This window comes from Zootoca vivipara, chromosome Z1 (genome assembly GCF_965207765.1).
Source record: "Zootoca vivipara chromosome Z1, rZooViv2.hap1.1, whole genome shotgun sequence".
NCBI lineage: Eukaryota > Metazoa > Chordata > Lepidosauria > Squamata > Lacertidae > Zootoca > Zootoca vivipara.
This window is the reverse complement of record NC_142583.1, coordinates 3,255,584-3,277,777: the sequence shown is the minus strand read 5'-3', so window position 1 is coordinate 3,277,777 and position 22,194 is coordinate 3,255,584. Positions and strand designations below refer to the sequence as shown.

General features: G+C 41.6%; 1 long non-coding RNA gene across 3 annotated transcripts in view; it reads left to right on the top strand.

The window, feature by feature from the left end:
• Window positions 1-22,194, top strand: part of LOC148687260 (uncharacterized) — a 53,621-nt gene that overhangs the window by 2,353 nt on the left and 29,074 nt on the right. For 2 of the 3 annotated variants that reach the window (XR_015946934.1, XR_015946935.1), the window contains exons 2-3: window positions 6,375-6,461; window positions 7,153-8,103. This is a non-coding gene — a long non-coding RNA (uncharacterized LOC148687260). Of the gene's footprint in view, window positions 1-6,374; window positions 6,462-7,152; window positions 8,104-22,194 lie in introns of those variants that run through there. The other variant, XR_015946936.1, reaches the window with a different exon arrangement.

Sequence of the window (22,194 nt, the reverse complement as noted above, 5' to 3'; positions counted from 1 at the left end):
TTGCTGATTACAACTAGAGTAAAAATATTATAACAGAGAAGAAAAGACCTCTGGCTTGTTTACCCTATCGGTTTGAAAAAGCAGTTTCAGTAAGTGTAGATCCATATTGTATGCCTATCCTCACAGATCTTTTAAGATCACTTAGATCTTAGGGAAGGGTACCCTCATCTAGCCAGGAGCCCAGATCTTTATCTCTCCTATGCCTGTGGTCCAGATTTGATAGATGAGGCCTCGCACCTGTCAATCACCTGGCATCACTTTGATGTTAGGTGATGATCCTTGGGACATTGGGCACTATGTAGGGCTTGCAAAGAGCCCTGTGTGTCACTCTGAAGCACCATACTGCTTAATAAAGCTTTAAAATATTAAGTGAAGTAGGAACACATCTAAAGAAATAAAGATTCTGACTAGATTCAATCTGCATCATATCATGTATTCTTCATGGTGTTAATGTTAATAATGAATGAACATCAACTTTTGAACAATATGAAGGATTTTTTTATAAAACAGTACCCTTTGGAATTTCTTCTTTGGGTTCCAAATTACTTGATATTGTTCAACACTGCACATTTCTGATTTTTATTTCTGGTTTTCATCTAACCTGCTGCTCTTATGCTGTTTGCCACCTGCATTTTTTTCAGCTTGCATTCCTTTGCCCCTCTGCCCCAAAGATGTGTACATTGAGTAAATCACAGGGTAAAATGGCAGCCTCAGGCCATCACATCAATATTTCATTTTGCACTGCTTTATACAATGCACATATGTGCTGTTACATAGGTACCTTTTTAGTTTTGTGAAATCAGATCAAATGTAGAAGCCTTCATGAGTTCTACTGTCGGCACACACTGGGTTCATCATGGCTCTCTCTTCTTTCACGCCCCACCCAAATTCCACTCACACATTTACTCATCGATTACACAAGACATCAGCTGAAAACTCTGGAAAACAGGTTTTTATTAAACAGCCACTGACACCACCCCATTCCACATGGAAAACTAATTCTGACAGGAATTTTAACAGCAGATTAAAATGTGGCATCAAAGTGGTCCACTGTTAATTTTTTTAATAAAACATTCTTCTAGGAAAAGCCTGAAACAGCTCTTTAGGTACTTACCATAGTGACACATAGTGACACATAAACAACCCCCTGTATCACAATTAATTATATAAATAAAATATTAACTAGAAATTATCCTGATACTTTCAATTCAGTAATCATTTGAGGTAGTTTAAGGGAAACAGATGTGCAGAGTTGCTGGACTGAATCAAGTGAACAAGAAATGAATTATTGTAGTTGTAGTTGTTATAGCACAGGAATGTAGTGTTGTTCCTATATTTGCAGCATAAGTAAAATGATTTATAAGTAGTCAATAAATTACATTGCAGACAAAGGTCATGAGAAATAGATCAGTGCAATAATACAAAAGTCTAAAAAGTTTACCCCTCTGTGATAACAGGAGTACTAGGATACATAATAAGGAAAAGCTTTAATTCATCTTAAATCTCTAATTTTTTGCAGCAGTTTGCAGCAATTTTATCTAATGCAGGCATTAGTATTACTCAAGAGAAAACAAACAATTTCTGCAAGTTTAACAATACTCCCACTGCTTTATATTAGTAACCAAAAAACTGGAATATGAGAAAATGTCAATTGCAAATAGGATTGCCCTTGAATTTGTTTTATTCCTTCTCATTTAAAATTTTAAAAGGATGAGAGAAAGCTATACAGCCAATACAGCACCATTTCATTTTGCAAAAAAATAAAATAATTGCAAAGGCAAAAATTACTAGCCTCATAATAATTTGCATAATTAACCCAATCAATGCCAACATTGATTGTTTTAGTTAGTAGAACTTCATCCTATGTGTTGTGGAGAACCTCCTTTTATAAGGAGAAAGGGATTGTGATTTGCCTGTCATCCCAAAATCGTTTGAACCATTTCTAACCTAATTCAGACTTAGTACAAGTGCACATTCTCTGACATGTTCAAATAGCTCAGGTTAATTTTTCAGATTTGTCATATCCCAGCTTATCTGAGTCTCTGTAGCTGTGCTCAGGCATTAAAAGAAAGGTAGACGGCTGTGCGTGTTGACTCCACACTGTATCCTTCATTGGAAAGAAAGGTATGAAGTGGTCTTGTAAGTGCACTCAGTTGAATGTCCTTGGACGCTTCCCTGCAGTTGCAAACCCTTGCATTATCGAGGTTCCTGATTGTTTGAAGGCTTGTAAATTCATTCAGCTGCATGTGCTAACCAGCACCCCTTAGGTTTTCCTCCTCAATGCAACAAGGTCCAAAGTAGAGCAGTGCTGTAGATGAGCGTCCCATGTCTTCATGTCCTCACATGCTCTTTGAACATCTGAACAGGGCTGGTATCTGATTTGTTGTTGGGTTTTTTTTAAAGTATTTGACACAAGCAGTTCAAGCTTCCACAGTTAGCTGAGAAGTATCTCTTTATCCTAAGTCACTTGCTGTTTGAACTACATTTACAAAAGCATATTGGACTCAATAGATACCGTAATTTCTCATAAAGCATTCTACTGAAGTTAGAATTTGTTTTCAATACCTCTTAGCTTTCTTACATTTTCACCAGCATTCATCACATCCCCCTCCCATTTAAGTGGTTTTTAACAGTTTGCCTGGAGTCATATTAACAGTTTTATTTTAAAGATGTAGTGGCTGTATACATGTTTATCTGTTTCCTCATATATTGCCACATTTCTGTTTATGTATCTGTGTGAAAATTTCTCTTTCATTTTGTGATGTATCCTTAAAGTTCAATAAAATATAATAGATCTGGGACTACATTGGTGTTTAACTACGATTTGTTCTAACTGGGCCTGTAGTCTGAGGCTGCCACTTCTTTGTTCAATCCACTGTTGCAGAAATGGCCTTTTCGGGAAGTGCTCTAAAAGAGTAATCTGAGGCTGTCCATCTCTTCCTCAACTTCTGTATCCAGTGTCTACACCAGGCACCCCCAAACCTCGGCCCTCCAGATGTTTTGGACTACAATTCCCATCATCCCTGACCACTGGTCCTGTTAGTTAGGGATCATGGGAGTTGTAGGCCAAAACATCTGGAGGGCCGCAGTTTGGGGATGCCTGGTCTACACTAACAAAATTCCTGCTTATTAAGACATGGGAGAGATCTGCCCAGCCTTATTGCAGCTGGGATTTTAAAAATGAAATTGATTATTTTTCTGAGCTTATTGCAGCTGGGATTTTAAAAAGGAAATTGATTATTTTTCTGAGCTATGTCTGTCCCATATAATCAAAATATTTTAAGGGGGGGGGCTGAAGGGACCTCAGCCCTGCTGCTTCTATGTTGTAATAACATGGGGTTGTGTGTTCTTCCCTTCCCAAGCTCCATACGGCTGGCAATGGCATGACATCACAACACATTACTGTAGGTCCATTTAGCAAGACAATTACTGAAGGGGCAGACCAAATACATATATAGGGGATACCCTATATCACACAAAAAGGAAGTGGGATGCAAGAGGGGCAGGACACCTGTGACTTAATATGCTGCTCATTTTGTAGAACAAAGTATTTAACAATGGTCAGGAATCTGTTTTTCCATCTGTAAGAAGTTGTTGCGTGGCAATACCCAGATCCCTCCCGGAGTAAATAAAAACACAGGACACGTTGAATAAAGTTAATGGGCATAAAAAGGCCACAGCTTTATTGGTTATGGATGTAGAGAGAGGCATTGGCTTAGGCATTGGATCTAAACGACTATATCCGACTCCAGCCCGCTGTGCTGGCAGTCTGGGAAGGGTTGACCACCGTTGGGTGAGCCCTGCGATGCAGCTCAACTAGGAACTCACCCTGGGACCACCGATAAGTGTGTGCCTTAGGCCCTCACTTTGCACGGCTTCGGACATGGCCACACCCCTGGACTCCTTAAGGGAGTACCCCTCCACATTTTGGGGGAGGTGATGGCAGCAACCTCCCCCCACCTGTAACCTTCCAAAGATAATCCAATGCCTAACCGCCAGAACCAAAGATGTGACGAGTTGCTACGAGGTAGGCGAAAACCACCAAGCCAGAGCCAATTTGCCAAGTGGGACAATTCCTACCAGGCTCCTCAACGGCGACCAACAGAAGTCCATAGCAATGTCAAACGGAAAGCCCTGCGCCCCCCCCCCGGACGTCCAGATTGGATGCACTGGGGAGCATCACACCCAGAGCACAGCCAATGGCTGGGGGATAGCAACCATCCCCCCAGTGCGTGAAGGGCTCGTGGGTGCCCACAACCTCCCCTCCTGCTTATGCCGGAAGGGACTTTGTTGTTGTTGTTGTTGTTGTTGTTGTTGTTGTTGTTGTTGTTGTATAGCTGGTTCTTAATTTTGACTTATATTAGAGAATTGAATAAAGAATGTCCAGCTTTTTTTAAAAAAAAAAATGTGCACTTTCCTGTCCCTGGATGGCTGAATCTGTCCAATTTGGTCCTCTCAGTTTCTCATTTTTCCAGTCTTAAATTCAGTTTTCCATATTTCTGTAGCAATTTATGAATAAAAAAGGTCTCATGAAAATTATCAGCATTTTAGTGAGAATTTCTCACAAGAAACACATTTTTGTATACAGCTTTGACTAATTTACACATTTTCCAGGCCATTTTCCCTAATACAGTACAACGTGTTCCTGTATGCTATTCTCACTAACATATGCATTTATATCAACAATGCACACTAATATATACATTTTTGTGCACATTACTTTGTTGGAGAACAGCATTGGAAAATTCAGATGGTTTCAGGTTAGGTACATCCATGTTTTACTGTGAACTTAATAACATCTCTTCTCTACCAGTACTCAAACTATAAACTGATGGCTTTTACAAATACCTGCACACGTTTGACCCACAAAAATTTACACAGCCCAACCAATCAGATATGTACAGTGGTACCTTGGTTCTCAAATATTATCCATTCCAGAAATCCGTTCCAAAAACAAGGCATGCTTTCCCATAGAAAGGAATTTAAAATGGATTAATCTGTTCCAGACTTATAAAACCAACCCCCAAAACAGCAATTTAACATGAGACCACTGGTCCCTAAAATGAAAGCAATAATCAATGTACTGTACTATAAAATAAATAAGATGGTATTGTAATAGTCACTGTTTGGATGGGGGGGCTTTTATCCATTTCCGCAGTCAGACAATCAATCCACCAGTAGCTGAACTGGGTTCCACATAGTCACAAAAACAAATTAACTGAAAACGTCTCAAAAACAAAAATGCAAAATCAATAGCAAAAACAAAAGAGCCAAACTTAATTCATTCCGGAAGTCCGTTTGACTTCTGAAATGTTTGAAAACCAAGGTGCAGCTTCTGATTGGCAGAGGCGCCCTGGAAACAATAGCTAACAACATCAGACATTCAGCTTCTGAAAAACGTTCGGAAACCAGAACCCTTACTTCCGGATTTTTGGTGTTTGAATGCCAAGGTACCACTGTATTTTCAATCTGCCTGGTCCTTTAATGTTGCAGTTTTCAGGCAGGCAGCGAAACTGGAGGCCTATGAATGCTCTGGAAGGTGACATATGTGGCTGTGATCATTCTGATGGGTCATACGTTATTCATGCCTTTTACACGTCTAATACCAGCACTAAGTTAAGATAACAAGTTGTATTGCAGTTAATACGGTTGTCAGAAAGTTAGTGGGTTGCAGTGAATCCACACTTGGACTGGAGTTACCTGCATTCAAAATCTTCACTTAAACCATAAAACCTGAGCCAGTAATTCAGTTTAATTGGCCTCCCAGGCTTGTTGCAAAGATAAAATGGGATAAAGCACTGTAGTTACTTGTGGGGAAATATAGGATGTAATTTACTGAGGCACTTGCAAAGGTCACAAAGCCAGCTTAATAATGTAATATAATAATAGGATAATAAGAGTCTGTGAACATCCCATGTGCTGTAAGTATATCATTGGCAACACTGGGTCCCCTCAGCCCAAGGACCGAGGGATTTCAAAACCTTTGTAAAAGAATTCACAGGCCTTTTATCACTACCACAAAAAAGCCCATTGTAAATTATCTACAAATGATGTATTTTTATGAGCTCCCTTTTATCACTACCACAAAAAAGCCCATTGTAAATTATCTACAAATGATGTATTTTTATGAGCTCCAAAGAGCAGCAGTTGTGTAAATTCAAACAATAGCTGCTTCAAGCAGACTTGCTTCATATTTGTTATCTACAATTATCTATAATTTTATATCCTTATTTTGCTTGTTGCAAAGAATGAAAAGCAAACCTCATATCAGTTTGCAACAGTGTAGAGCTTTGAGGAAAACGGTTGCTTCTTATATGCTGTTTACTTTGCCTGTTTCAAGCAGGGATTCTTAACCTTCCATTTCTAATCCACAGACTGACGCCACGTTCTGTCCCAATTGAAGTCTGCTATGTCTCCTCCATGGGCGTGGGACTAGATCGTGATGTTCTGCAAGTATTTAGGTGTCTGCTGTTTATTTTATTTATTTTATAAAATTTATATACTGCTTGATTGTAAAAGGAAACCACAACCTACTGGGGTGCTCAGTTGCTGATCCTCAGTTATCTAGCCAGGGAATTCTTAGAACTTTTGTTTTAGAAGGGAACCCAGTTTTAAATGGGTGGCAACCTAGCAGACATCCCAGGTGGAATTTTATATAATACAGGATGAATTGTCCTAAATGTAAAGAGGCTTTAGAAAGATTTGACATTGATGGTGTTATGTACTAAGCTTGGATCCTAGAACAATAGGCAAGTAGGATCCTAGAATGCAACAACTGATTGGCCTGCAGGAAAAGACCAATCAGGTTCCAGGAGGGAAGCAGAATCAGCCAATCAGACGGGACTATAATGTATATAAAAGCCTGAGGTTTGGGGGACATTTCATTCACTGTTTTACAAGCTGCAATAAGGAGTATGAAGTCACTACAGGACTCCGAGTATATTTCAAAAATCAACTCATCCTCCCACAATAACGAATAGGGCATCTTCCAAAGCATTCATGTTGGTAGTGACTCAGAAGTGCATGCACTTGAGAAATAGTGTGTTTGTTTTCCCATTAAAATGACTGATTTTAATATCCTGAGTTGTTGAATGGGACATATTGAAGTATAAAGTGATATTGACAAAAGAATTTTGTCTTTCTTTCTCAAAGCTTCTTGCATAAAATCCAGAATGCTGTGGCTCTCTGCGTTTGTGTATCCTGTTGAGTGGCAAGCCTTTGTTATCTCTCCTCTCTTTATCTTGAGGCCAAAACAATGATGTTATACATCAGGGCAGCAGCCCTACCTTCATTTCCTGAACATCTTTGCTCAGGGCATGTGTCAGAGAAAATTGTCTTGCAGCTGTCTATTATAGAATGAGTGCTCTGAAGAGTATTTATTTATATCATCTATGCTAAGAAATTGTGATGTTAAAGATGATGATGATGATGATGATAATAGTAATAGTAATAGTAATAGTAATATAATTAATAAAGAGAAGAGAAACAGCAGCTTGCTTTCTTCTTTACTCTGTCCAAAACTTGACCTGCATGTTAGCAAACTGTCACCATGAATTAGTTCTCTGCTTCATTCCAAAGTCTGAGAAATAAGAGCAGCCATTAGTGGAAACTACCGTATTTTTCCGTGTATAACACGCCCCCATGTATAAGATGACCCCTATTTTTTGGACCACAACAAAAGTTTTGCCTATTATTTCAAAAGAAAATATGTTGCCTTATATACAGAAAAATATGGTATATGATTATATTTGGGCCAACAACTGATGCAACTAAATTGATGAGGGAGAAGGTGCTTTTCACAAATGGCTAGTTCAGTGGTCCCCCTCAACCTGGGTTTCTTTTTCAGAAGGGGCATGTCCACCTCTCTATCTCATAATGCAGTGCTTAGAACATGCAAACAAATAGTTACTATACTACTACAGTTAATAGATCTCCTTTTTTAATTGTTGTCTTGCTTTAATGCAATTGGTTTATTTTGTATTTTAATTCTGGATGTTTATAGTTTAATGTTTGTGTTGTTGGTAGTCATCCTCGTAAACGGCTTAGAAGCATAGTTTGGCATCAAACGATATAGAAATGTAAAAATAAATATCACTGTTGCTATCTCAACTGTCTCATCTACTTGTGGCTGGCTGTGGGGGATCAAATGTCAGTAGGACCACAGAGTATGGGTAAACATCTGCAAGTGTGTGTGGGGGGAAACCACCACCCCCCAGTATATTTCTAGGGTCATGAGCCATTTCATGAGCTGGGCTGGAGCCATATGCCTGAAGCAACTACATCCCAGTTAGCGTTCCTGGTGCCAGAAGTAGTTTTACCAGCTTTCCTTTGCACTCTTCCTTCTGGGTTGCTGGTGCATTTCCAACCCCATATTAATGTTTATGGCTCTTTAAATCTTTAAATGGTTTGTGACATATTTATTTGAAGGACTGTCTGCAACCATGCCAGCCTGTCCTCAAGATCAGAAGACTCTACGGTCTCTCCTCTGAGTCTCTCTTATGATCCTTTTGCTTCAGGGTTCAATAGTCGGAGAACAAGCAACAGCATTTCTTCATACAGTACAGTCTCATCTTACACAGGGGTTCAGTTTCAAGGGTTCTACCTGGAGCCGCCCCACAGCTAGTGGGAGATAGAGAAAATTCTAGTACTCCTAGAACCCATGAGCCAAGCAAGCCTTGTCCCCCAGGCAAGGTGGAGAGCTGAAAAGCTCTTTCTCTCCCCCCCTTTTTTGCACTGGAAGGCCAGGGGTGCTCATGAGATATTGCTATCATTGGTTTATTAATAATTGCCATGGCATTACATTGTATGTTATTGCTTTATGTATGCATTGAGGCAGTATAAAGGTGGTGTGGCGCTGTGGGTTAAACCACTGAGCCTAGGGCTTGCTGATCAGAAGGTTGGCGGTTCGAATCCCTGTGACGGGGTGAGCTCCCGTTGCTTGGTCCCAGCTCCTGCCAACCTAGCAGTTCCAAAGCACGTCAAAGTGCAAGTAGATAAATAGGAACCGCTACAGCGGGAAGGTAAACAGTGTTTCCATGTGCTGCTCTGGTTTGCCAGAGGTGGCTTTGTCATGCTGGCCACATAATGGCCAATAATGCGAGATGAGCGCGCAACCCCAGAGTCTGTCACGACTGGACCTAATGGTCAGGGGTTCCTTTACCTTTACCTTACAACTATTTTAAAATAAATAAAAATAAATACAGAGATTTCTGGTTTACAGCTCAGTCTCCATTACAGAGCATGCTAGCCACATCTACTCAGATGTAGGTCCTACTAAATTCAATGGGGCTTAACCCCAGCTAAGCAAGGTTAGGACTGCAGCGGTAGCCACTGCTATATATATGCCAGCTCTGTTTTGGAAGCAGATAAAATATGGAGATAAAAGATTGTGGAAGAAGTGTAAAAATCTCCCCACTCTCAGCAACTTAAATTGTATTTTTCAGTTCACTAATCTCTCTCTCTCTCTCTCTCTCTCTCTCTCTCTCTCTCTCTCTCTCTCTCTCTCTCTCTCTCTCTTGAGAGGTTAGTGGGGAGTTGATCTGTGGGTGGGAAAGAGATGCATGTACTTTGCAGTTGTTGTTTTTAATTGAATGTTTCTGATATTTCTGCCCTGGTGGGACTGAAAGAGGTATAAAAAGGGGAGCTCTTTAAGCTTTCACAAATAAAAATGGTCATGCTTTTTATAACCCTAGAACACTCACAACTATAAGCAAAGCCCAAATGGCAATGCACCACACACACACACACACACACACACACACACACTGCTTTATAGGTTTATAAATATCAGGGTGAGTGCTTTGAGAAATGTATTGTGCCTCCCTGCTTTTATTAGAGATTAGAGACCACCTGAGAAATTATGGAAATGACTTCAGCAAATGATGGGGGGGTTAGGTAATGAAGGCACACAATACTGCACAGGAAATGGAGGGATGCAGCCAGTTTACAGTCAAATGCAGAAGTGGCTGATGGGACAACGGCCAAGGCAGGTAGTGGTAAGCAGACAACCAAGGGTAACAGTAAATGACACAACACACTGCATACAAACCTTACCTGGGAGTGAGGCTCATTGAACTCAGTGAGACTTGCTTCTAAGCAGACATATACAAGTAGGATTGCTCTGTGAATTTCATCCACACCTTTCTCAGGTAACTACATGCAAAACAGAGTACGGCCCTTGCAACTAAAAAAGATAAAACAATACCCCGCCAAAAAAAATTTGAGCCATGATTTAAGACATAAGGTAAAGGTAAAGGGACCCCTGACCATTAGGTCCAGTCATGACCGATTCTGGGGTTGCGGCACTCATCTCGCATTATTGGCCGAGGGAGCCGGCGTACAGCTTCCAGGTCATGTGGCCAGCATGACAAAGCCGCTTCTGGCAAACCAGAGCAGCACACGGAAACGCCGTTTACCTTCCCGTTTGGAGTGATACCTATTTATCTACTTGCACTTTGACGTGCTTTCGAACTGCTAGGTTGGCAGGAGCAGGGACTGAGCAACGGGAGCTCACCCCATCGCAGGGATTCGAACCGCTGACCTTCTGATCGGCAAGCTCTAGGCTCTGTGGTTTAACCCACAGCGCCACCTGCGTCCCAGCCAATTTAAGACATACAGGAGGTTAAAACCACAATAAAATAGGCCAAACAACTTAAAACACAGACATTCTAAACATCTGGGTAGGCTTGCCTAAAGAATTTCTTCAGCAGGCACTGAAAAGAATACAGCCAAGGTACCTGTCTAATATCAATAGGTGGGGAGTTCGACTTCTTACAGAAGTGTTTGGCATCTCCTCAGTGTGACCAACTCCTCTCCCACAAATCGTGCAGCTTTGTGACTGGTAGTGGACAGCTGCTCCCCTTCTCTTGCTGTCATCTACTCTGATGAAGAGTTCTAGGCAACTTGAAAGTTTACACACTATTTTGTCTCACTTTGGTGGGCCTAATCCAGGTATCGCCTTAATATGGAGCTTGGAGTCAACACAGCTACCTTGCTTTTTGCATGGCTTGGAAAATAACAGAATTTAGATGCACAACAGTGGGATCCTAAGATGGAGGAGGGGGATCTTATACTACCTGAAGAAAGGACTTTATTCTCTGAGGGAACATGTCTTGAGTTGATAAATAAAGCTGCCAATTGGGTTCCTATTGATTTTGTTTTAAACCTAGTGTACTGCCCAAAATGAAACTTATGTAATGACTGCATAGTATTTTCTTTCTTTCCTTTCTGCACCCACCCAGGGAACCTGTGTGTCTTGTCTAAGAACAGAGACAGAACTGCGTAACAGCTTGTGGTTGCATTTGTAGAGCTGAGGGATCAATCATTGTGTGTCTTCTTCCCAGAAAGCCTGGATGTAACCTGAAAACACCTGAAAACACCTGAAAAAGCCTTTGAAAGTCTGCTACTCTCTCCCACACTTCCTCTTAAGACTCTTCCCAGATGTAGACTCAGGTGGCTTGAACAAAAGCCCCTTTCTCCCTCCTCCTGCCTTCATGTTTTCTTTTCTCCTACCATCCAGCCTTCATAAGAGTTCTAGAGAACTCACATGCTTGCATACCATATTGTGTGCCCAAATAATGGTAGTGTATTTTGGAACTCAGTCATATGGATGAAGTCATACAAATGCCAAATGAACCCCCCCCCCCTCTGTGGCCTGTTCCTGAACAAAGTCCCCTGTGGAATATCTTCTGTCATGTGAAAGGATGGGAGGAGAGAGAGCGACAGGTGGTAGTGGCTAACACCCATTCCGTCCTCTGCCTGAAAAAGTCATGTGTGCTTAGCGGGGCTGCTGCATGCATACCGCAGCGTGCCGCTGCTCTCAGTCAGTCTCCTCCCTCGCCCCTTGCACATTCACACGCTCAGAGATAAAGCTGGTCTAATGGCCTCAGGTGTTTGGAGCAATGCCCTGAATGTCTGGTGGGGTGGGCCTCACACTTTGCTATTCAACTTCATGGCCTGGAGCAGTGCTCCCCAACCTTTTTAGCACCGCGGACCAGTCAACGTTTGATAATTTTACTGTGGCCCGCTGAGGGGGGGGGCGTTTATTGTTTATATTTTATTTAGATTGTTTTGTTTTAATTTAATTGTATTTAATGATCCTTAGGTGGCCCGGTACCAATTGATCCACGGACCGCTCCCGGTCCGTGGCCCGGGGGTTGAAGACCACTGGCCTGGAGGACCTCCTCAGTGGCTCAGCACAGCAAGTGGGCATTCGCAGGTAGAGGGAAGGCTTTTCCTGCCCCCCCTTCCACTAGGGGGGACTGAAGCAGCCGCCTCAGGTGGCAGAATCCCCTGCCTGCTCCTGCCGCTGCTGGAGAAGCGAGGAGAAGCAGAAGTGGCTCCGGCAAGATATTTCACGAAGGAGGGGGCAGCACCTTCCCGTTTTGCCTCAAGACGCCTCAGACCCTTTTCTTCTCTGAGATGCTGAGCAATTTATTCGAGAGGCATCTGGGGGGGTGCAGCTTTTCCCTACATGGGGTGTGGCAGGAAAGCAAGGGCAACAAACTCCCCTCTTTCTCCACTGCCTCTTTGTCAGTTAGAAAAGGTGGTGATGACTGCTCAATGTGGTTTTTTTGGGGGGGGGGCAGCAGCTCTATGTTATGTGCAGAAAAGAGGAAAGAGAGCTGACTGTAAATCTGAAAGAACTATGTGGTTACTGTCAAGCCTTGAAATTGAGGGAGGTCTTTCTTGGCGGTGGTGATGGGAAGAAGGAGTTTAGGTGAGGCTTCATCTAAGGCTGCAATCCTATATAAGCATACCTAGGAGTACGTCCCATTGGACTTCGGAACAGACATGCCTAGGACTGCCCCGCAAGCTAATTGAAGAAAGGGAATTGACTCTGAAGAAGAGAAGGGAGCTCTTCCAAGGCACAGGGGAATAAATGGGCTTCTGGAAGTTTGTTTCCTTTTTTGAGAATCAGGAGTTGTGGTGTTATCCACTTAAGCTGTAATTTTAGTTGTCAAATCTGGCTTGTCACGCTTTTGGGTAATGGCTTGAGGCAGCCTTTGTTTTAGCGCTGATAAAGCAGCACTTTTAAACAGCAAGCTGAAGCAACAACAAAGTAATCTAGCAAGGCTTGATTTCATCCCCTCTAAGATATGTTGCATTTTTACAAACCTCTTGGCCAGCACAAGTCCAGTGATTGTTTTCTCTCTGTGTATACACAGACACAGACACACTAAACACATGCATATATATACATATACACAGTTTCTCATAAGATTATATGACTGAAGGTTTTTTTGTCAACATGTAGATACTTATCAGAATGCATTGTGTGTAGGCATTTAGGCACACATTTATTTATTTATTTTATTTATTTATTTAATAAGGTGTACACCTGCAAATGTAGACAGGTCTTTGAAAACAGCATGGCTTCCAGTTGAGGGTACATTTGTTGGCAAACTCAAGTTTGGTGCTGTATAATGTGTGAAATGATTCTCAGATTCCAAAAACCTTCTGTTGTTCTTTTAATATGTAGGTGGGGCTGGACTTGAACTTACATGGCACTTGAAGCTCCTTCTTAACATCAATGCAGATGCAACGCCAGGGTGCAAATATCCGCCCAGTATCCAAATTACCACAGATAGTTGGGGGGGGGGGACGAAGCTGTGCACTGCCAGCCATCGGGGGGGGGGAACTCTCCCCCATGCCGCTGTGGGAGAGCAATCCCCGCAGAGGCTTGGGAGGCAAGCTGCACTCCCACCAGCCATATGGTTGGCAGGGAGCAGCTGGCGGGTGTGCAGGGAAAGGGGAGGCCATCGGCAAAGCCGCGCAGCTCCTCCACTCGTTAGGGCGCCCCTGAGAGGCTGGCGCCCTGTCGCGACGCGCCACTAAGCCCTATGGAATAGATGGCTCTGCATCAATGCCAAGAGATGTCCTCTCTGTACAGCAAGGGGGCGTTTCCTCTGACCAATGGCAATGGCAAAATTAACGGCTTCAGTCAGAGGCAGCTCCAAGCAAAAGGTTAAGAGAGAGTGGGAGTGTGTAGAGACATATATGGAAAAATATGGAAATGGAAATAAATTTTAATATAAACATAAAAGGAAATACTCACAAAGATACAAGATAATATTACAAAGGATAGAATCATTAAGTACAAACAATTGTTAACACAACAAGAAACAATAATATAAATCCCAATAAGATCGCACATGGGTGGGGGGAAGTTGGGAGGGAGGGAAGTAGAAGGTGGTATTTGAAGAATTATTAAGAACCTTTAAGAACGTGATATAAAAGCAAAATGATATATGTAATTGGAAACATGTTGATTGATTGTGGCTATAAGCTTTTTATTTTCAAATAAAAATGAAAAAACCCTCACACTTTACAGTTTTTCACTCAAAAATGCATATATTAAAATCTCCATAAAAATGCATAAATTGGTGAAAATAACATGCAAAATGCATTGTATTAGCCAGGGAAATTGCTATGCAAAAAATTGTTTATTGGGAGAAAATCACAGGAAAATACTGATTAATAGTCACAACGTCTGGGGTTTTTTTATTTAAAAAATGCAAATGGTTGCAGAAATGTGAAGAACTCATTGAAAAAATTGAAAAATGAGAAATTTGGACAAAGCCCATCCCTATGCACACAATTTCATCTTTAGTGTGATTGCACCTCTATCTCATGGTGCCACCAGCGCAAGGCTACAAGACGACGCCTCATTCTGCAGAATGAACAGGAGGCCCACCTAACAGAGCAGGGCTGGGTTACTGTGCTTTGGAGTAAGTGAGCTAATATACATAACCACCTGAAGTGGGAGGGGGGAGGTAGGGAGATGTTTCAGTCGTTTTGTGGTCTGAATATTATGGTTGTTCTTTTGGTTTTAGAGACTCTTCTGTTCTAGTAGGTGGGGGAATAGCAACACATGCACCGACACATATAAATTAAAGGTAAAGGGACCCCTGACCATTAGGTCCAGTCGTGACCGACTCTGGGGTTGCACGCTCATCTCGCATTATTGGCCAAGGGAGCCGGCGTATAGCTTCCAGGTCATGTGGCCAGCATGACAAAACCGCTTCTGGCAAACCAGAGCAGCACATGGAAACACTGTTTACCTTCCCGCTCGCTATAGCGGTTCCTATTTATCTACTTGCATTTTGATGTGCTTTCGAACTGCTAGGTTGGCAGGAGCTGGGGCCAAGCAACGGGAGCTCACCCCATCACAGGGATTCGAACCGCCGACCTTCTGATCAGCAAGCCCTAGGCTCAGTGGTTTAGCCCACAGCGCCACCTGGGTCCCTACATATAAATTAGTACATTCAAATGTTATGCAGATTTGTTTCTTATGGGACTGGACCATGACCTGAATCTTTTAAGCACCCAGCAATGTGCCTGTCCACACACTCCAGGAGCATTGCTACTGCCAGCCCATGAACGCTCTTCCCTGACTGACATCTGCTCAGTTGCTGGTACTGGATCAAGAAAGATGGTGGGAACTGAACCTTAGTGGGAAAACTGGTGCTAACTGGACTTCACAGGGCGCCCCCAACTTCAGATTTCTCTTTGCCTTTTACATGACCCAGAAACTCCACCTCTCCTTCTGCTACTTGTCATCATTGCAATGCTGCAAGCTGACACATGTTCTCACATGTCTTACACTTTGGGAAGAGTGTGATTCTGTAATAACAAATACAAGGAAGTACTAACAACATTAAATAGTGCAATGAAATACTGCAAATACTCACCAAAGCACAGCAAGAAAGGCTGCAAACACAGCATATATCTAAAGCATGTTTCTGCTGCCCCACCCCCAAAGAACCATGGGAAATGCAGTTATGGATGCTGGGAACTGTAGCTCTGTGGGGGGCAAACTATAGTTCTCAGGATTATTTGTGTGGTGCTTTATTTTTTTTTAAATCTTTATTGAATGTTACGATTAAAAGTACATATGAACAGTTTGCCCATACATCACATATAAAAAAAGCTAACAGATCATATATACAGAAATATATATCACAGAACATAAACTAAAACGCAGAAGATAATGAAAGAAAAGACAAAAATTAAGAAAAAAGAAAAGAAAAAAGAAGTAAAGAAGAAAAGAGAGAACAAAAAAAAAGAAAAGTGAAGAAAACAGAGAATTCTACAAGAAAAAAAAAACATGACTCCCACCGCTTCATCGTACAGTAAATAATTTACCATTTTTCCAGCTTGTCTGTCTTTTTCTATTATACTCTTGTTTTGGAACAATTTTTCCCTATATCTTTCTTTATTTTCTTTCGTTTTTCTTTTTCGGCAAGGTTAATCCAAACATAGCCAGGTTTTTGATCCCAAACCTTGTTTCCCCAAATAATCGTTTAGGTATTTCCACTGATTTCTCACTAAATTTTTTGATTTGTGGTGTATTACATCTGTCAATTTAGCTAGCTCCAAATACTCACACAATTTGTTAATCCATTCTCCCTTTGATGGGATGTTTGTACTTTTCCATTTACCCGCAATTAATATTCTGGCTGCTGATGAGGCATACATAAATATATTCACCTTTTCATTGGCAATCTCGTTGTTCTGAATACCTAGTAGGTACATTTCTGCCTTTTTGGGGAAAGATGTTTTTAATAATTTTTTAACCTCTTCGTGAATTAATTCCCCAAAATTCTTGATTATAGGGCAGGTCCACCATACATGAAAAAAGCTGCCCACTGCATTGCTGCATCTTCAGCATTTATTGCTGCAGGAGTTATTGATTATCGCCAATTTGCTGGGTACCATGTACCATCTGTGATGCATCTTCATATAGTTCTCCCTTAATATAAGACTGGCGGTGAATTTTATATTTTTAGTCATAATTTTTTTCCATTTATCAAATGTAATTTCGTATCCCAAATCTTTTTCCCATTTTAACATCCATTTTCCTTTCACATTTTCTTCTGCCTCTGTATCTCCCAATAATCTATACATTTTTGCTATTGTTTTTTCATCATTTAGAAGTATTTCTCTTTCAAATTTGGTTATTGCAGTTACAACTCCTTTACATTTAATATCCTTCTCATACGTCGCTTTTAATTGAAAAAATTCTAGCCAGCTTATTCCTAATGTTTTGAGTACTTCATATTCCTTTAACCTAGCATCACCATCTATCACCTCTCTATAGGTTGGCCATTTTTCTTTCTTGTTAACTTTCAGCGTGGCGTTGGCTTCTATTGGGGATACCCAGCCCGGTATCTTATCTATAATTTTATCTTTGGTACGGTCCCAGACTTCCAGCAATGCTTTCCTTACCAGATGGTTTGTGAATCTTTTATGCATTTGAATTTTTCCGTAAAACATATATCCATGCCAACCATGGTGCTTTAAATGTAATGGTGTGCATTCCAATTTTCAAAATTAGATTGGGCAGGGGCGGCAGGGACAGAACACACACAGAGAGAATGTGGCCTGTGCTTCTAACCGTAACCAAATCCCCACTGTGGTCCAACCAGATCTTCATGTGATTATTCTCATGCAAGTAAATGTTTAGCTGTAGTGAGAGTGATGGTGAACTTCTCATGCTAACAGGAGCAGGCAGGAGAGGGGCCACTCCAATATATGCTCCTTTTAGCCTAGGAAGCTAACTTCCGTCCCACGCTAATAAATATAGGCAGGTTCTGGTTTGACTCTGAAGCAAATGAATGGCACCAGTCACTTAATGCGCAGGAGCAGACGGCAGGGAACACCCATCTCCCTGCTGTGCTCGGCGCAGAGAAGCCCCGCCAAAGCTGCTCTCAAAGACAGTACAACAATTTAATTGATGCAGAAATGGCTTCACTTTGCAACTAATCTTAAACCAATACTCTCTCGAGGCTCAGTTCCACGTTGGTCCCTGCCAGCCTATATTGCAGGCTTGAGGATGTAGAGAATCGGCTGGGCCTTGGTACCAATAGTACAACGAGTATTGAAAGGAGGAGGGGGAGGCGTCGGCTTTGCCCAATTCCTGCACATACTGATTAGCACATCATTTATTTATTCATTATATTTGTATTCCCCAGAGGTAACAAACACAGGTGGCTTCCAGATGTTTTAGGGTACAAGCTGTTTTGCCAGCAGGGCCAATGGTCAAGCATGATGGGAATTGTAGTCTGTAATATCTGGACAGAACCAGGTTGGCTTTCCTCATACGCTCCTTGTCAACAACATCCTTAAGCTGCCAGAACAAAGAATACACCCAGAAATTCATGGCATCCTATGTACAAGTTCTTGAGATATTTCCAAACAGATAGGTTAGAAAGATAGTGCTCCCTCCCTCCCTCCTCATTTTCCAGTGAAATATTCTGATGAGAACTATTTCCTTTCCGTCTTAATGTTTTATTTTCAATTTCCTTGGAGCACATTTCCATGCAAACATTCGTAACGAATGCGGTATAATGCCTGGCCTGTTTTCCCTCCTGCTAAACTGCACCTCTTCTCTCAGTTCACAGATACCAGGGCACCAGGCTCTTGTAAGCTTGCCAAGCCCAGCTTGCTCATTTCTGCTTGCATTAGTGACTTCACATTGCTAGCTGTATGATCCAGGCAAAACGCCAAAAGAATTGCAAGATGGTCGCTTGAGGGTGAAAGATCAAAGCGACTTTCAGAAAACTTTCCTCTGCTTTCAGCTCCTTCTAGGCTTGTCATGGATGTTTGTCATAGCAGGAATGTGTCACTCATGTGTTATCACACACATTTTAGTATTATGTGGGAATTTATTGCATCCTTCCGTCAATCCAGTCGTCAGCCAGTGGCTCACTGCTAAGGTAAATAAATATATGTTGTACGGATCAACTCTTCAGTGATTCATTAAATGACATTAGCATACCTGCATTTCAGTCTGGGCGTTGCTAACTGGGAAACAGTTGCTTAATGCTGAAGTGTAGTCATGCACGGTGACCCAGATGATTCTTGATTTGCATTATGTGACGTCCTTTGAAACACATGACTGGGAAAGCAGCATTCTTACGTTGCATTGTGCTTATGGGTGTGAAACCACACTATGAAAAGAGCATATTCCAGCCTAGGAAGAGGAGATGGAGGCAGAGACTTGGTTGAAGTCTGGTCCTATGCAGGTTTACTTGGAAGTAAATCCCACAGAATTCAATGGGACTGGTGCATCAGGGCATCATATCACAATCTCTACCTGCCATGCACTTTTTTTCTAGGGGGAAAGAAAGAGCAGATGCCACAAAGCTGTCTCCCTGCCACCAGTCCCCCTGGTCTCCAGCATTTGTGGCTGTCTTCACAAAGAGGCCATTTGTGCCGCCAGAGCAAATAGGGAGATACGTCCTTGCAGAGGCAGCCGCAGTTCGTGCTGAGGTCCAGACAGAGAGGTGTGGAGGGGGACACAAGAGTTGCTTTTTCATTTCCAACCTAGACAGAGTATAAGACGACAACAAAGAAAAGCAACCTTATGCACAGTTACATGGGAGTAATTAAATACATGCACATAAGATTGAGGTGCTCTACCAGCCAAAATATGGGTTGTTGAACCCTTGATCATTGTGAGCAACCTAGTGTTTATATAAACAGGAGCACTCTTTACAAAGAGTGACCTAAAGTTGGTTTTGAACTGTTCCTTCTATTATGGCACCTTTCCCGAGCTTTTTGTGAAAATCATAGAATCATAGAGTTGGAAGAGACCACAAGGGCCATCCAGTCCAACCCCCTGCCAAGCAGGAAACACCATCAAAGCATTCTTGACATATGCCTGTCAAGCCTCTGCTTAAAGACCTCCAAAGAAGGAGACTCCACCACACTCCTTGGCAGCAAATTCCACTGCCAAAGAGCTCTTACTGTCAGGAAGTTCTTCCTAATGTTTAGGTGGAATCTTCTTTCTTGTAGTTTGAATCCATTGCTCCGTGTCAGCTTCTCTAGAGCAGCAGAAAACAACCTTTCACCCTCTTCCATATGACATCCTTTTATATATTTGAACATGGCTATCATATCACCCCTTAACCTTCTCTTCTCCAGGCTAAACATACCCAGCTCCCTAAGCCGTTCCTCATAAGGCATTGTTTCCAGGCCTTTGACCATTTTGTTTGCCCTCCTCTGGACACGTTCCAGCTTGTCAGTATCCTTTTTGAACTGTGGTGCCCAGAACTGGACACAGTACTCCAGGTGAGGTCTGACCAGAGCAGAATACAGTGGTACTATTACTTCCCTTGATCTAAACAAAAATAAAAAAAATCCTTCCAGTAGCACCTTAGAGACCAACTAAGTTTGTCATAGGTATGAGCTTTCGTGTGACACACAAAAGCTCATACGTATGACAAACTTAGTTGGTCTCTAAGGTGCTACTGGAAGGATTTTTTTAATTTTTGTTTTGACTACGTCAGACCAACATGGCTACCTACCTGTAACTAGTTCCCTTGATCTAGATGCTATACTCCTATTGATGCAGCCCAGAATTGCATTGGCCTTTTTAGCTGCTGCATCACACTGTTGACTCATGTCAAGTTTGTGGTCTACCAAGATTCTACCAAGAAAATGGTTCTCCATAAAGTCATCACAGGAGAACTCTAGCATTTCCCAAGCAAGTGCCAGTCAGACTCCAAAAGAAAAAGAAATAAAACAGGTAGCCCTCATTTTTGTGCTGGTTAGAGTGAAGAAATTATGGCACTACAAGAAAGACCAATATAAAGCCAACGTCAGACAGCTACACGTGCACACAAGCTAGGCATTTAAAGAAAACAACCAGTTTGCTGAGCAGAAGCAAGCAGGATAAGAGTAGTTCTGAGTTTTCCAGTAAGAAAGGATGGCTGGGTGAGAGTGGGGGCACAGCTGCAGCGATTTTCCAATTGGGCAAGTGCTGAAAGAAACTTTGCCTTGGCTTCCTAATAAGAGTTAAACATTTCTGGAGTAAGACATGTTGATCATGGATTTGCAGGAAGGATGTCTAGTCCTCTTACCTACAAGGAATGCCACTGAATCATTTCCTGAAGTGAAATTTCAAAGGGCATTTGGAGGTTCATGCTTGAAGGAAACTTCCCAGAGATTTCTCAGCCAGTGGGATTTCTCAAGGAGTTCTGCATGTCCCTCCCTAGAGCCCACAGAGAACCCCATCAGAGACAGCATATTACTAGCACGGATGTGCTGTTAGGAGTCTGGAATGGTCCATGGCATGGGCAAAGATAATAACACAAGGTAAATTTCACCTATTTTGATGGGGATTTGAAGGTTCTTGCAAAGCACTAACATTCCAAGGGAAACAAACAGAGCTTTTATAGCACGAAAAAAGTTCCAGGGAGGGTGTTATACAGAGACTGTAACTCAGAAACAATGCAAAACGGATCAAGCATAAAGAAAGCAGTGGATTGAATACCACAAATGATGTCTGGCATGGTATGCAGAGGATGAAAATTTGGGCCAACCACTCCACCCCTTTTATTGTTTAAATGTCACGCTAGGGACACTGGTAATTGATACTTTCCTTCTCTGTTTTCTGTTCCTCCCTCCTCGTCGTTTCCTGCTAGCAGCCACTTTTTATTTATTAAGCACGATCTCATAGGACAAATGCTAGCAATCTTTAATAGCACAGGAGACTTGCTGGATTAAGCAAAGAAAATATAACACTATACCACCCCTCCACCCCAATAATGGGCAGCCAGGTTGTTCTGTTAAAAGCAGGGTATTTCTAGAGCCCTGGTCTACTTCACAAGCCATCCTAGAGCCACAGATCTGGGAACAAGGACCCGCAGTTTATTTTATTTCAAGCTGCTTTCCAATATATTATATATATCCCAAACTGTATTGCAGAAGTAAATATAAGCATAATTATCCCATTCCTTTTCTCTAAAACAAGTACTGTAGTCCATTGTTTTCTATAGCTTATAATCAAAACAAATGGGACTTAATCAATCAAATCCACATTTCATTTTTCTGAATTCATCTAACCCTTCTTCAGTTTATCCTACTTTTCCTTAAAAAAAAAAACCCAAAACTTTCCTTCCAAAGAATTTAATTCTGTGATGCATTGGACATAATAAAACATTTAGGGACTTTGGAAGTCTCTTTCTTTATAATTTTTTCATGCCATAATTAAAACTGTTTTAGAGGTTTCTATTGGTTTGCTGAATAATTTGTATACTTGAAAAATCAATCAATCAATACTCTAAAAAACAACTAAGATTGGGAGGGAGGGGAAAATATAGTAATGGGCATATAAACTTAAGTTTCTTTTTAGGCTTACTGATTGAGCTCTGATTTGAACTTTGGTTACCAAAAGGGAACACAGAA